Here is a 14,138-nt window from a genome sequence, read left to right on the forward strand (position 1 = left end):
CCGGGGCCCCTGAAATTACTGACTCCCTCCCGAGGGCCCCTGAATTTACTGACACACACCCGGGGCCTGAAATTTCTGACACCCTCCCGGGGCTCCTGAAATTCCAGACACCCTCCCGGGGCCTGAAATTACTGACACCCTCCCGGGGGCCCCTGAAATTACTGACACCCTCCCGGGGGCCCCTGAAATTACTGACTCCTCCTGGGGGCCCCTGAAATTACTGACACCCTCCTGGCGGCCCCTGAAATTACTGACACCCTCCCGGGGGCCTGTAATTACTGACACCCTCCCAGGGCCCCTGAAATTACTGACACCCTCCAGGAGGCCCCTGATATCACTGACAGACTCCCAGGGCCCCTGAAATTACTGACACCCTCCCGGGGCCCTGAAATTACTGACACCCTCCTGGGGGCCCCTGAAATTACTGAAACCCTCCCGGGGGTCCTGAAATTACTGACACCCTCCCGGGGCCCCTGAAATTACTGAACCTCTCCCGGGGGCCCTGAAATTAATGACACCCTCCCAGGGGCCTGAAATTACCGACATCCTCCCAGGGCCCTAAAATTACTGACACCCTCCCGGGCCCCTGAAATTACTGACTCCCTCCCGGGGCTCCTGAATCAGGTGACTCCCTCCCGAAGGCCCCTGAAATTACTGACACCCTCCCGAGGGCCTGAAATTACTGACACCCCCCCGGGGGCCTGAATTTACTGACACCCTCCTGGGGGCCCCTGAAATTACTGACACCCTCCCGGCGGCCCCTGAAATTACTGACACCTCCTGGGGGCCGCTGAAATTGCTGACACGCTCCTGGAGCCCCTGAAATTACTGACACCCTCCCGGGGCCCCTGAAATTACTGACATCCTCCTGGGGGCCTGAAATTACCGACACCCACCCGGGGGCTGAAATTACGGACATACTCCCGTGGCCCCTGAAATATCTGACACCCTCCCGAGGGCCTGAAATTACTGACACCCTCCCGAGGGCCTGAAATTACTGACACCCTCCCTGGGGCCCCTGAAATTACTGACACCCTCCCGAGTGCCTGAAGTTACTGACACCCTCCAGGAGGTCCCTGATATTACTGACAACCTCCCGGCGGCCCCTGAAATTACTGACACCTCCTAGGGGCCCCTGAAATTGCTGACAACCTCCTGGGGGCCCTGAAATTACTGACACCCTCCCGGGGCCCCTGAAATTGCTGACACCCTCCTGGGGCCCCCTGAAATCACTGACACCCTCCCGGGGGCTGAAATTACGGACATACTCCCGTGGCCCCTGAAATATCTGACACCCTCCCAAGGGCCTGAAATTACTGACACCCTCCCTGGGGCCCCTGAAATTACTGACACCCTCCCGAGGGCCTGAAGTTACTGACACCATCCAGGAGGTCCCTGATATTACTGACAACCTCCCGGCGGCCCCTGAAATTACTGACACCTCCTGGGGGCCCCAGAAATTGCTGACACGCTCCCGGGGCTCCTGAAATTAGTGACACCGTCCCGGGGCCTGAAATTACTGACACCCCACTGGGGGCCTGAATTTACTGACAGCCTCCTGGGGGCCCCTGAAATTACTGACACCCTCCCGGCGGCCCTTGAAATTACTGACACCTCCTGGGGGCCCCTGAAATTACTGACACCCTCCCGGGGGTCTGAAATTACTGACACCCTCCCGGGGCCCCTGAAATTACTGACATCCTCCCGGGGGCCTGAAATTACCGACACCCACCCGGGGGCTGAAATTACGGACATACTCCCGTGGCCCCTGAAATATCTGACACCCTCCCGAGGGCCTGAAATTACTGACACCCTCCCTGGGGCCCCTGAAATTACTGACACCCTCCCGAGGGCCTGAAGTTACTGACACACTCCAGGAGGCCCCTGATATTACTGACACCCTCCCGGGGGCCCTGAAATTACTGACACCCTCCCGGGGCCCCTGACATTACTGACACCCTCCTGGGGACCCTGAAATTACTGACAACCTCCTGAGGGCCCCTGAAATTACTGTCACCCTCCCGAGGGCCTGAAATTACTGACACCCTCCCGAAGGCCCCTGAAATTTCTGACAACCTCCTGAGGGCCTGAAATTACTGACACCCTCCCGGGGGCCCCTGAAATAACTGACACCCTCCTGGGGCTCCTGAAATTACTGACACCCTCCCAAGGCACCTGAAATTACTGACACCCCCTCGAGGGCCTGAAATTACTGACACCCTCCCGGGGCTCCTGAAATTACTGACACCCTCTCGAGGGCCTGAAATTACTGACACCCTCCCGGGCCTCCTGAAATTACTGACTCCTCCTGGGGGCCCCTGAAATTACTGACACCCTCTCGAGGGCCTGAAATTACTGACACCCTCCTGGGGCTCCTGAAATTACTGACACCCTCCCGAGGCCCCTGAAATTACTAACACCATCCTGGGGCCCCTGAAATTACTGACACCCTCCCGAGGCCCCTGAAATTACTGACTCCTCCTGGGGGCCCCTGAAATTACTGACACCCTCCCGGGGGCCTGAAATTACTGACACCCTCCCGGGGGCCCCTGAAATTACAGACACCCTCCCGGGGGCCCCTGAAATTACTGACTCCTCCTGGGGGCCCATGAAATTACTGACAGCCTCCTGGGGGCCCCTGAAATTACTGACACCATCCCGGTGGCCTGAAATTACTGACACCCTCCCGGGGCCCCTGAAATTACTGACATCCTCCCGGGGGCCTGAAATTACCGACACCCTCCCTGCGGCCCCTGAAATATCTGACACCCTCCCAAGGGCCTGAAATTACTGACACCCTCCCTGGGGCCCCTGAAATTACTGACACCCTCCCGAGGGCCTGAAGTTACTGACACCCTCCAGGAGGTCCCAGATATCACTGACAACCTCCCGCGGCCCCTGAAATTACTGACACCTCCTGGGGGCCCCAGAAATTGCTGACACGCTCCTGGGGGCCCCTGAAATTACTGAAACCCTCCCGGGGCTCCTGAAATTAGTGACACCCTCCCGGGGCCTGAAATTACTGACACCCCCCTGGGGGCCTGAATTTACTGACAGCCTCCTGGGGGCCCCTGAAATTACTGACACCCTCCCGGCGGCCCTTGAAATTACTGACACCTCCTGGGGGCCCCTGAAATTGCTGACACCCTCCTGGGGGCCCCTGAAATTACTGACACCCTCCCGGGGGTCTGAAATTACTGACACCCTCCCGGGACCCCTGAAATTACTGACATCCTCCCGGGGGCCTGAAATTACCGACACCCACCCGGGGGCTGAAATTACGGACATAGTCCCGTGGCCCCTGAAATATCTGACACCCTCCCGAGGGCCTGAAATTACTGACACCCTCCCTGGGGCCCCTGAAATTACTGACACCCTCCCGAGGGCCTGAAGTTACTGACACCCTCCAGGAGGCCCCTGATATTACTGACACCCTCCCGGGGGCCCTGAAATTACTGACACCCTCCCGGGGCCCCTGACATTACTGACACCCTCCTGAGGGCCCCTGAAATTACTGACACCCTCCCGAGGGCCTGAAATTACTGACACCCTCCCGAAGGCCCCTGAAATTTCTGACAACCTCCCGAGGGCCTGAAATTACTGACACCCTCCCGGGGGCCCCTGAAATAACTGACACCCTCCTGGGGCTCCTGAAATTACTGACACCCTCCCAAGGCACCTGAAATTACTGACACCCCCTCGAGGGCCTGAAATTACTTACACCCATCCGAGGCCCCTGAAATTACTGACACCCTCTCGAGGGCCTGAAATTACTGACACCCTCCCGGGCCTCCTGAAATTACTGACTCCTCCTGGGGGCCCCTGAAATTACTGACACCCTCTCGAGGGCCTGAAATTACTGACACCCTCCTGGGGCTGCTGAAATGACTGACACCCTCCCGAGGCCCCTGAAATTACTAACACCATCCTGGGGCCCCTGAAATTACTGACACCCTCCCGAGGCCCCTGAAATTACTGACTCCTCCTGGGGGCCCCTGAAATTACTGACACCCTCCTGGGGGCCCCTGAAATTACTGACACCCTCCCGGGGGCCTGAAATTACTGACACTCTTCCGGGGGCCCCTGAAATTACTGACACCCTCCCGGGGGCCCCTGAAATTACTGACTCCTCCTGGGGGCCCCTGAAATTACTGACACCCTCCTGGGGGCCCCTGAAATTACTGACACCATCCCGGGGGCCTGAAATTACTGACACCCTCCCGGGGGCCTGAAATTACTGACACCCTCCTGGGGGCCCCTGAAATTACTGACACCCTCCCGGTGGCCTGAAATTACTGACACCCTCCCGGGGCCCCTGAAATTACTGACATCCGCCCGGGGGCCTGAAATTACCGACACCCTCCCTGCGGCCCCTGAAATTACTGACACCCTTCCGAGGGCCTGAAGTTACTGACACCATCCCGGGGGCCGCTGAAATTAGTGACTCCCTCCCGGGGGGCCCTGAAATTACGAACACTCTCCCGAGGGCCTGAAATTATTGACACCCTCCCGGGGGCCCCTGAAATTACTGACACCCTCCCGAGGGCTCCTGAAATTACTGACACCCTCCAGAGGGCCTGAAATTACTGACACTCTCTAGGGGCACCTGAAATTACTGACACCCTCCCGGGGGCCCCTGAAATTACTGACACCCTCCCGGGGCCCCTGAAATTACTGACACTCTCCCGGGGCCCCTGAAATTACTGACAGCTCCTGGGGGCACCTGAAAATACTGACACCCTCCCGGGGCCCCTGAAATTACTGACACCCTCCCGGGGCCCTGAAATTACTGACACCCTCCTGGGGGCCCCTGAAATTACTGAAACCCTCCCAGGGGCCCTGAAATTACTGACACCCTCCCAGGGCCCCAGAAATTAATGAACCTCTCCCGGGGGCCCTGAAATTACTGACACCCTCCCAGGGGCCTGAAATTACCGACACCCTCCCAGGGCCCTGAAATTACTGACACCCTCCCGGGGACATGAAATTACTGACACCCTCCCGGGGGCCCTGAAATTACTGAAACCCTCCCGGGGCTCCTGAAATTAGTGACACCCTCCCGGGGCCTGAAATTACTGACACCCCCCTGGGGGCCTGAATTTACTGACAGCCTCCTGGGGGCCCCTGAAATTACTGACACCCTCCCGGCGGCCCTTGAAATTACTGACACCTCCTGGGGGCCCCTGAAATTGCTGACACCCTCCTGGGGGCCCCTGAAATTACTGACACCCTCCCGGGGGTCTGAAATTACTGACACCCTCCCGGGACCCCTGAAATTACTGACATCCTCCCGGGGGCCTGAAATTACTGACACCCTTCCGGGGGCCCCTGAAATTACTGACATCCTCCCGGGGGCCTGAAATTACCGACACCCACCCGGGGGCTGAAATTACGGACATAGTCCCGTGGCCCCTGAAATATCTGACACCCTCCCGAGGGCCTGAAATTACTGACACCCTCCCTGGGGCCCCTGAAATTACTGACACCCTCCCGAGGGCCTGAAGTTACTGACACCCTCCAGGAGGCCCCTGATATTACTGACACCCTCCCGGGGGCCCTGAAATTACTGACACCCTCCCGGGGCCCCTGACATTACTGACACCCTCCTGGGGACCCTGAAATTACTGACAACCTCCTGAGGGCCCCTGAAATTACTGACACCCTCCCGAGGGCCTGAAATTACTGACACCCTCCCGAAGGCCCCTGAAATTTCTGACAACCTCCCGAGGGCCTGAAATTACTGACACCCTCCCGGGGGCCCCTGAAATAACTGACACCCTCCTGGGGCTCCTGAAATTACTGACACCCTCCCAAGGCACCTGAAATTACTGACACCCCCTCGAGGGCCTGAAATTACTTACACCCTCCCGGGCCTCCTGAAATTAGTGACTCCTCCTGGGGGCCCCTGAAATTACTGACACCCTCTCGAGGGCCTGAAATTACTGACACCCTCCTGGGGGCCCCTGAAATTACTGACACCCTCCCGGGGGCCTGAAATTACTGACACCCTTCCGGGGGCCCCTGAAATTACTAACACCATCCTGGGGCCCCTGAAATTACTGACACCCTCCCGAGGCCCCTGAAATTACTGACACCATCCTGGGGCCCCTGAAATTACTGACACCCTCCCGAGGCCCCTGAACTTACTAACACCATCCTGGGGCCCCTGAAATTACTGACACCCTCCCGAGGCCCCTGAAATTACTGACTCCTCCTGGGGGCCCCTGAAATTACTGACACCCTCCTGGGGGCCCCTGAAATTACTGACACCCTCCCGGGGGCCTGAAATTACTGACACCCTTCCGGGGGCCCCTGAAATTACTGACACCCTCCCGGGGGCCCCTGAAATTACTGACTCCTCCTGGGGGCCCCTGAAATTACTGACACCCTCCTGGGGGCCCCTGAAATTACTGACACCATCCCGGGGGCCTGAAATTACTGACACCCTCCCGGGGGCCTGAAATTACTGACACCCTCCTGGGGGCCCCTGAAATTACTGACACCCTCCCGGTGGCCTGAAATTACTGACACCCTCCCGGGGCCCCTGAAATTACTGACATCCTCCCGGGGGCCTGAAATTACCGACACCCTCCCTGCGGCCCCTGAAATTACTGACACCCTTCCGAGGGCCTGAAGTTACTGACACCATCCCGGGGGCCGCTGAAATTAGTGACTCCCTCCCGGGGGGCCCTGAAATTACGAACACTCTCCCGAGGGCCTGAAATTATTGACACCCTCCCGGGGGCCCCTGAAATTACTGACACCCTCCCGAGGGCCCCTGAAATTACTGACACCCTCCAGAGGGCCTGAAATTACTGACACTCTCTAGGGGCACCTGAAATTACTGACACCCTCCCGGGGGCCCCTGAAATTACTGACACCCTCCCGGGGCCCCTGAAATTACTGACACTCTCCCGGGGCCCCTGAAATTACTGACAGCTCCTGGGGGCACCTGAAAATACTGACACCCTCCCGGGGCCCCTGAAATTACTGACACCCTCCCGGGGCCCTGAAATTACTGACACCCTCCTGGGGGCCCCTGAAATTACTGAAACCCTCCCAGGGGCCCTGAAATTACTGACACCCTCCCAGGGCCCCAGAAATTAATGAACCTCTCCCGGGGGCCCTGAAATTACTGACACCCTCCCAGGGGCCTGAAATTACCGACACCCTCCCAGGGCCCTGAAATTACTGACACCCTCCCCGGGACATGAAATTACTGACACCCTCCCGGGGGCCCTGAAATTCCTGACACCCTCCCGGGGGCCTAAAATTACTGACACGCTCCCGGGGACCTGAATTTACTGACAGCCTCCTGGGGGCCCCTGAAATTACTGACACCCTCCCGGCGGCCCCTGAAATTACTGACACCGCCTGGGGGCCCCTGAAATTGCTGACACCCTCCTGGGGGCCCCTGAAATTACTGACACCCTCCCGGGGGTCTGAAATTACTGACACCCTCCCGGGGCCCCTGAAATTACTGACATCCTCCCGGGGGCCTGAATTTACTGACAGCCTCCTGGGGGCCCCTGAAATTACTGACACCCTCCCGGCGGCCCCTGAAATTACTGACACCTCCTGGGGGCCCCTGAAATTGCTGACACCCTCCTGGGGGCCCCTGAAATTACTGACACCCTCCCGGGGGTCTGAAATTACTGACACCCTCCCGGGGCCCCTGAAATTACTGACATCCTCCCGGGGGCCTGAAATTACCAACACCCACCCGGGGGCTGAAATTACGGACATACTCCCGTGGCCCCTGAAATATCTGACACCCTCCCGAGGGCCTGAAATTACTGACACCCTCCCTGGGGCCCCTGAAATTACTGACACCCTCCCGAGGGCCCTGAAATTACTGACACCCTCCCAGGGGCCTGAAATTACCGACATCCTCCCGAGGGCCCTGAAATTACTGACACCCTCCCGGGGGCCTAAAATTACTGACACACACCTGGGGGCCCTGAAATTACTGACACCCTCCCGGGCGCCCTGAAATTACTGACATCCTCCCAGGGCCCCTGAAATTACTGACACCCTCCCGGGGCTCCTGAAATTCCTGACACCCTCCCGGGGGCCTAAAATTACTGACACACACCTGGGGGCCCTGAAATTACTGACACCCTCCCGGGCGCCCTGAAATTCCTGACACCCTCCCGGGGGCCTAAAATTACTGACACACACCTGGGGGCCCTGAAATTACTGACACCCTCCCGGGCGCCCTGAAATTACCGACATCCTCCCAGGGCCCCTGAAATTACTGACACCCTCCCGGGGCTCCTGAAATTAGTGACACCCTCCCGGGGCCTGAAATTACTGACACCCCCCCGGGGGCCTGAATTTACTGACACCCTCCCGGGGGCCCCTGAAATTACTGACACCTCCTGGGGCGCCCCTGAAATTGCTGACACCCTCCTGGGGGCCCCTGAAATTACTGACACCCTCCCGGGGGTCTGAAATTACTGACACCCTCCCAGGGCCTGAAATTACTGACACCCTCCCGGGGCCCCTGAAATTACTGACATCCTCCCGGGGGCCTGAAATTACCGACACCCACCCGGGGGCTGAAATTACGGACATACTCCCGTGGCCCCTGAAATATCTGACACCCTCCCGAGGGCCTGAAATTACTGACACCCTCCCTGGGGCCCGTGAAATTACTGACACCCTCCCAAGGGCCTGAAGTTACTGACACCCTCCAGGAGGCCCCTGATATTACTGACACCCTCCCGGGGGCCCTGAAATTACTGACACCCTCCCGGGGCCCCTGACATTACTGACACCCTCCTGGGGCCCCTGAAATTACTGACACCCTCCCGGGGCCCCTGAAATTACTGACACCCTCCAGAGGGCCTGTAATTAGTGACACTCTCCCGGGGCCTCTGAAATTACTGACATCCTCCTGGGGGCACCTGAAATTACTGACACCCTCCCGGGGGCCCCTGAAATTACTGACACCCTCCCGGGGCCCCTGAAATTACTGACACTCTCCCGGGGCCCCTGAAATTACTGACAGCTCCTGGGGGCACCTGAAAATACTGACACCCTCCCGGGGCCCCTGAAATTACTGACACCCTCCCGGGGCCCCTGAAATTACTGACACCCTCCCGGGGGCCTGAAATTACCGACACCCACCCGGGGGCAGAAATTACCGCCATCCTCCCGGGGGCCCTGAAATTACTGACACCCTCCCGGGGACCCCTGAAATTACTGACACCCTCCCGGGGCCCCTGAAATTACTGACACTCTCCCGGGGCCCCTGAAATTACTGACAGCTCCTGGGGGCACCTGAAAATACTGACACCCTCCCGGGGCCCCTGAAATTACTGACACCCTCCCGGGGCCCCTGAAATTACTGACACCCTCCCGGGGGCCTGAAATTACCGACACCCACCCGGGGGCAGAAATTACCGCCATCCTCCCGGGGGCCCTGAAATTACTGACACCCTCCGGGGGGCCCCTGAAATTACTGACAACTTCCTGAGGGGCCCTGAAATTACTGACACCCTCCCGGGGGCCTGAAATTACTGACAACTTCCTGAGGGGCCCTGAAATTACTGACACCCTCCTGGGGGCCCCTGAAATTACTGAAACCCTCCCGGAGGCCCTGAAATTACTGACATCCTCCCAGGGCCCCTGAAATTAATGAACCTCTCCCGGGGGCCCTGAAATTACTGACACCCTCCCAGGGGCCTGAAATTACCGACATCCTCCCAGGGCCCTGAAATTACTGACACCCTCCCCGGGACATGAAATTACTGACACCCTCCCGGGGGCCCTGAAATTACTGACACCCTCCCGGGGGCCCTGAAATTACTGACACCCTCCCGGGGGCCTAAAATTACTGACACACTCCTGGGGGCCCTGAAATTACTGACACCCTCCCGGGCGCCCTGAAATTACTGACACCTCGTGGGGGCCCTGAAATTACTGACACCCTCCCGTGGCCCCTGAAATTACTGACACCATCCCGGGGGCCTGAAATTACTGACACTCTCCCGGGGCCCCTGAAATTACTGACAGCTCCTGGGGGCACCTGAAATTACTGACACCCTCCCGGGGGCCTGAAATTACTGACACTCTCCCGGGGCCCCTGAAATTACTGACATCCTTCTGGGGGCTCCTGAATTTACTGACACCCTCCTGGGAGCCCCTGAAATTACTGACACCCTCCAAAGGGCCCCTAGAATTACTGACACCCTCCCGGGCCCCTGAAATTACTGACACCCTCCCGGGGCTCCTGAAATTAGTGACACCCTCCCGCGGCCTGAAATTACTGACACCCTCCTGGGGGCCCCGGAAATTACTGACACCCTCCCGGGGGCCCCTGAAATTACTGACACCTCCTGGGGGCCCCTGAAATTACTGACACCATCCCGGGGCCTGAAATTACTGACACCCTCCTGGGGGCCCCTGAAATTACTGACACCCTCCCGGCGGCCCCTGAAATTACTGACACCTCCTGGGGGCCCCTGAAATTACTGACACCCTCCTGGGGGCCCCTGAAATTGCTGACACCCTCCTGGGGAACCCTGAAATTACTGAAACCCTCCTGGGGGCCTGAAATTACTGACACCCTCCCGGGGCCCCTGAAACTACTGACACCCTCCCGGGGGCCTGAAATTACTGACACCCTCCCGGGGGCCTGAAATTACTGACACCCTACTGGGGGCCCCTGAAATTGGTGACACCCTCCCGGGGCCCCTGAAACTACTGACACCCTCCCGGGGCCCCTGAAACTACTGACACCCTCCCGGGGGCCTGAAATTACTGACACCCTCCCGGGGGCCTGAAATTACTGACACCCTACTGGGGGCCCCTGAAATTGGTGACACCCTCCGGGGGGCCCCTGAAATTACTGACAACTTCCTGAGGGGCCCTGAAATTACTGACACCCTCCCGGGGGCCTGAAATTACTGACAACTTCCTGAGGGGCCCTGAAATTACTGACACCCTCCCGGGGCCCTGAAATTACTGACACCCTCCTGGGGGCCCCTGAAATTACTGACACCCTCCTGGGGATCTGAAATTACCGTCATCCTCCCAGGGCCCCTGAAATTACTGACACCCTCCCGGGGGCCTGAAATTACTGACAACTTCCTGAGGGGCCCTGAAATTACTGACACCCTCCCGGGGCACTGAAATTACTGACACCCTCCTGGGGGCCCCTGAAATTACTGAAACCCTCCCGGAGGCCCTGAAATTACTGACATCCTCCCAGGGCCCCTGAAATTAATGAACCTCTCCCGGGGGCCCTGAAATTACTGACACCCTCCCAGGGGCCTGAAATTACCGACATCCTCCCAGGGCCCTGAAATTACTGACACCCTCCCCGGGACATGAAATTACTGACACCCTCCCGGGGGCCTAAAATTACTGACACACTCCTGGGGGCCCTGAAATTACTGACACCCTCCCGGGCGCCCTGAAATTACTGACACCTCGTGGGGGCCCTGAAATTACTGACACCCTCCCGGGGCCCCTGAAATTACTGTCACCCTCCCGGGGGCCTGAAATTACTGACACTCTCCCGGGGCCCCTGAAATTACTGACAGCTCCTGGGGGCACCTGAAATTACTGACACCTTCCCGGGGCCCCTGAAATTACTGACACCCTCCAGAGGGCCCCTAGAATTACTGACACCCTCCCGGGCCCCTGAAATTACTGACACCCTCCCGGGGCTCCTGAAATTAGTGACACCCTCCCGCGGCCTGAAATTACTGACACCCTCCTGGGGGCCCCGGAAATTACTGACACCCTCCCGGGGGCCCCTGAAATTACTGACACCTCCTGGGGGCCCCTGAAATTGCTGACATCCTCCCAGGGGCCTGAAATTACTGACACCCTCCCGGGGCTCCTGAAATTAGTGACACCCTCCCGCGGCCTGAAATTACTGACACCCTCCTGGGGGCCCCTGAAATTACTGACACCTCCTGGGGGCCCCTGAAATTACTGACACCTCCTGGGGGCCCCTGAAATTACTGACACCTCCTGGGGGCCCCTGAAATTACTGACATCCTCCCAGGGGCCTGAAATTACTGACACCCTCCCGGGGCTCCTGAAATTAGTGACACCCTCCCGCGGCCTGAAATTACTGACACCCTCCTGGGGGCCCCGGAAATTACTGACACCCTCCCGGGGGCCCCTGAAATTACTGACACCTCCTGGGGGCCCCTGAAATTACTGACATCCTCCCAGGGGCCTGAAATTACTGACATCCTCCCAGGGGCCTGAAATTACTGACACCCTCCCGGGGCCTGAAATTACTGACACCCTCCCTGGGGCCCCTGAAATTACTGACACCCTCCCGAGGGCCTGAAGTTACTGACACCATCCCGGGGGCCCTGAAATTAGTGACACCCTCCCGGGGGCCCCTGAAATTACTGACTATCTCCCGGAGGCCTGAAATTACTGACACACTCCTGGGGGCCCCTGAAATTACTGACACCCTCCTGGGGGCCCCTGAATTTACTGACACCCTCCTGGGGGCCCCTGAAATTACTGACACCCTCTCGAGGGCCTGACATTACTGACACCCTCCCGGGGCTCCTGAAATTACTGACACACTCCTGGGGCCCCTGAAATTACTGACAACCTCCTGAGGGCCCCTGAAATTACTGACACCCTCCCGAGGGCCTGAAATTACTGACACCCTCCCGAAGGCCCCTGAAATTTCTGACAACCTCCCGAGGGCCTGAAATTACTGACACCCTCCCGGGGGCCCCTGAAATAACTGACACCCTCCTGGGGCTCCTGAAATTTCTGACACCCTCCCAAGGCATCTTAAATTACTGACACCCCCTCGAGGGCCTGAAATTACTGACACCATCCCGGGGCCTGAAATTACTGACACCCTCCTGGGGGCCCCTGAAATTACTGACACCCTCCCGGCGGCCCCTGAAATTACTGACTCCTCCTGGGGGCCCCTGAAATTACTGACACCCTCCTGGGGGCCCCTGAAATTGCTGACACCCTCCTGGGGAACCCTGAAATTACTGAAACCCTCCTGGGGGCCTGAAATTACTGACACCCTCCTGGGGCCCCTGAAATTACTGACACCCTCCCGGGGGCCTGAAATTACTGACACCCTCCCGGGGGCCTGAAATTACTGACACCCTCCTGGGGGCCCCTGAAATTGGTGACACCCTCCTGGGGGCCCCTGAAATTACTGACACCCTCCCGGGGGCTGAAATTACTGACACCCTCCCTGGGGCCCCTGAAATTACTGACACCCTCCCGAGGGCCTGAAATTACTGACACCCTCCCGGGGGCCCCTGAAATTACTGACACCTCCTGGGGGCCCCTGAAATTGCTGACATCCTCCCAGGGGCCTGAAATTACTGACACCCTCCCGGGGCTCCTGAAATTAGTGACACCCTCCCGCGGCCTGAAATTACTGACACCCTCCTGGGGGCCCCGGAAATTACTGACACCCTCCCGGGGGCCCCTGAAATTACTGACACCTCCTGGGGGCCCCTGAAATTACTGACATCCTCCCAGGGGCCTGAAATTACTGACACCCTCCCGGGGCTCCTGAAATTAGTGACACCCTCCCGCGGCCTGAAATTACTGACACCCTCCTGGGGGCCCCGGAAATTACTGACACCCTCCCGGGGGCCCCTGAAATTACTGACACCTCCTGGGGGCCCCTGAAATTACTGACATCCTCCCAGGGGCCTGAAATTACTGACATCCTCCCAGGGGCCTGAAATTACTGACACCCTCCCGGGGCCTGAAATTACTGACACCCTCCCTGGGGCCCCTGAAATTACTGACACCCTCCCGAGGGCCTGAAGTTACTGACACCATCCCGGGGGCCCTGAAATTAGTGACACCCTCCCGGGGGCCCCTGAAATTACTGACTATCTCCCGGAGGCCTGAAATTACTGACACACTCCTGGGGGCCCCTGAAATTACTGACACCCTCCTGGGGGCCCCTGAATTTACTGACACCCTCCTGGGGGCCCCTGAAATTACTGACACCCTCTCGAGGGCCTGACATTACTGACACCCTCCCGGGGCTCCTGAAATTACTGACACACTCCTGGGGCCCCTGAAATTACTGACAACCTCCTGAGGGCCCCTGAAATTACTGACACCCTCCCGAGGGCCTGAAATTACTGACACCCTCCCGAAGGCCC

Source organism: Heterodontus francisci, chromosome 5 (assembly GCF_036365525.1).
Source record: "Heterodontus francisci isolate sHetFra1 chromosome 5, sHetFra1.hap1, whole genome shotgun sequence".
NCBI classification, from domain to species: Eukaryota; Metazoa; Chordata; class Chondrichthyes; order Heterodontiformes; family Heterodontidae; genus Heterodontus; species Heterodontus francisci.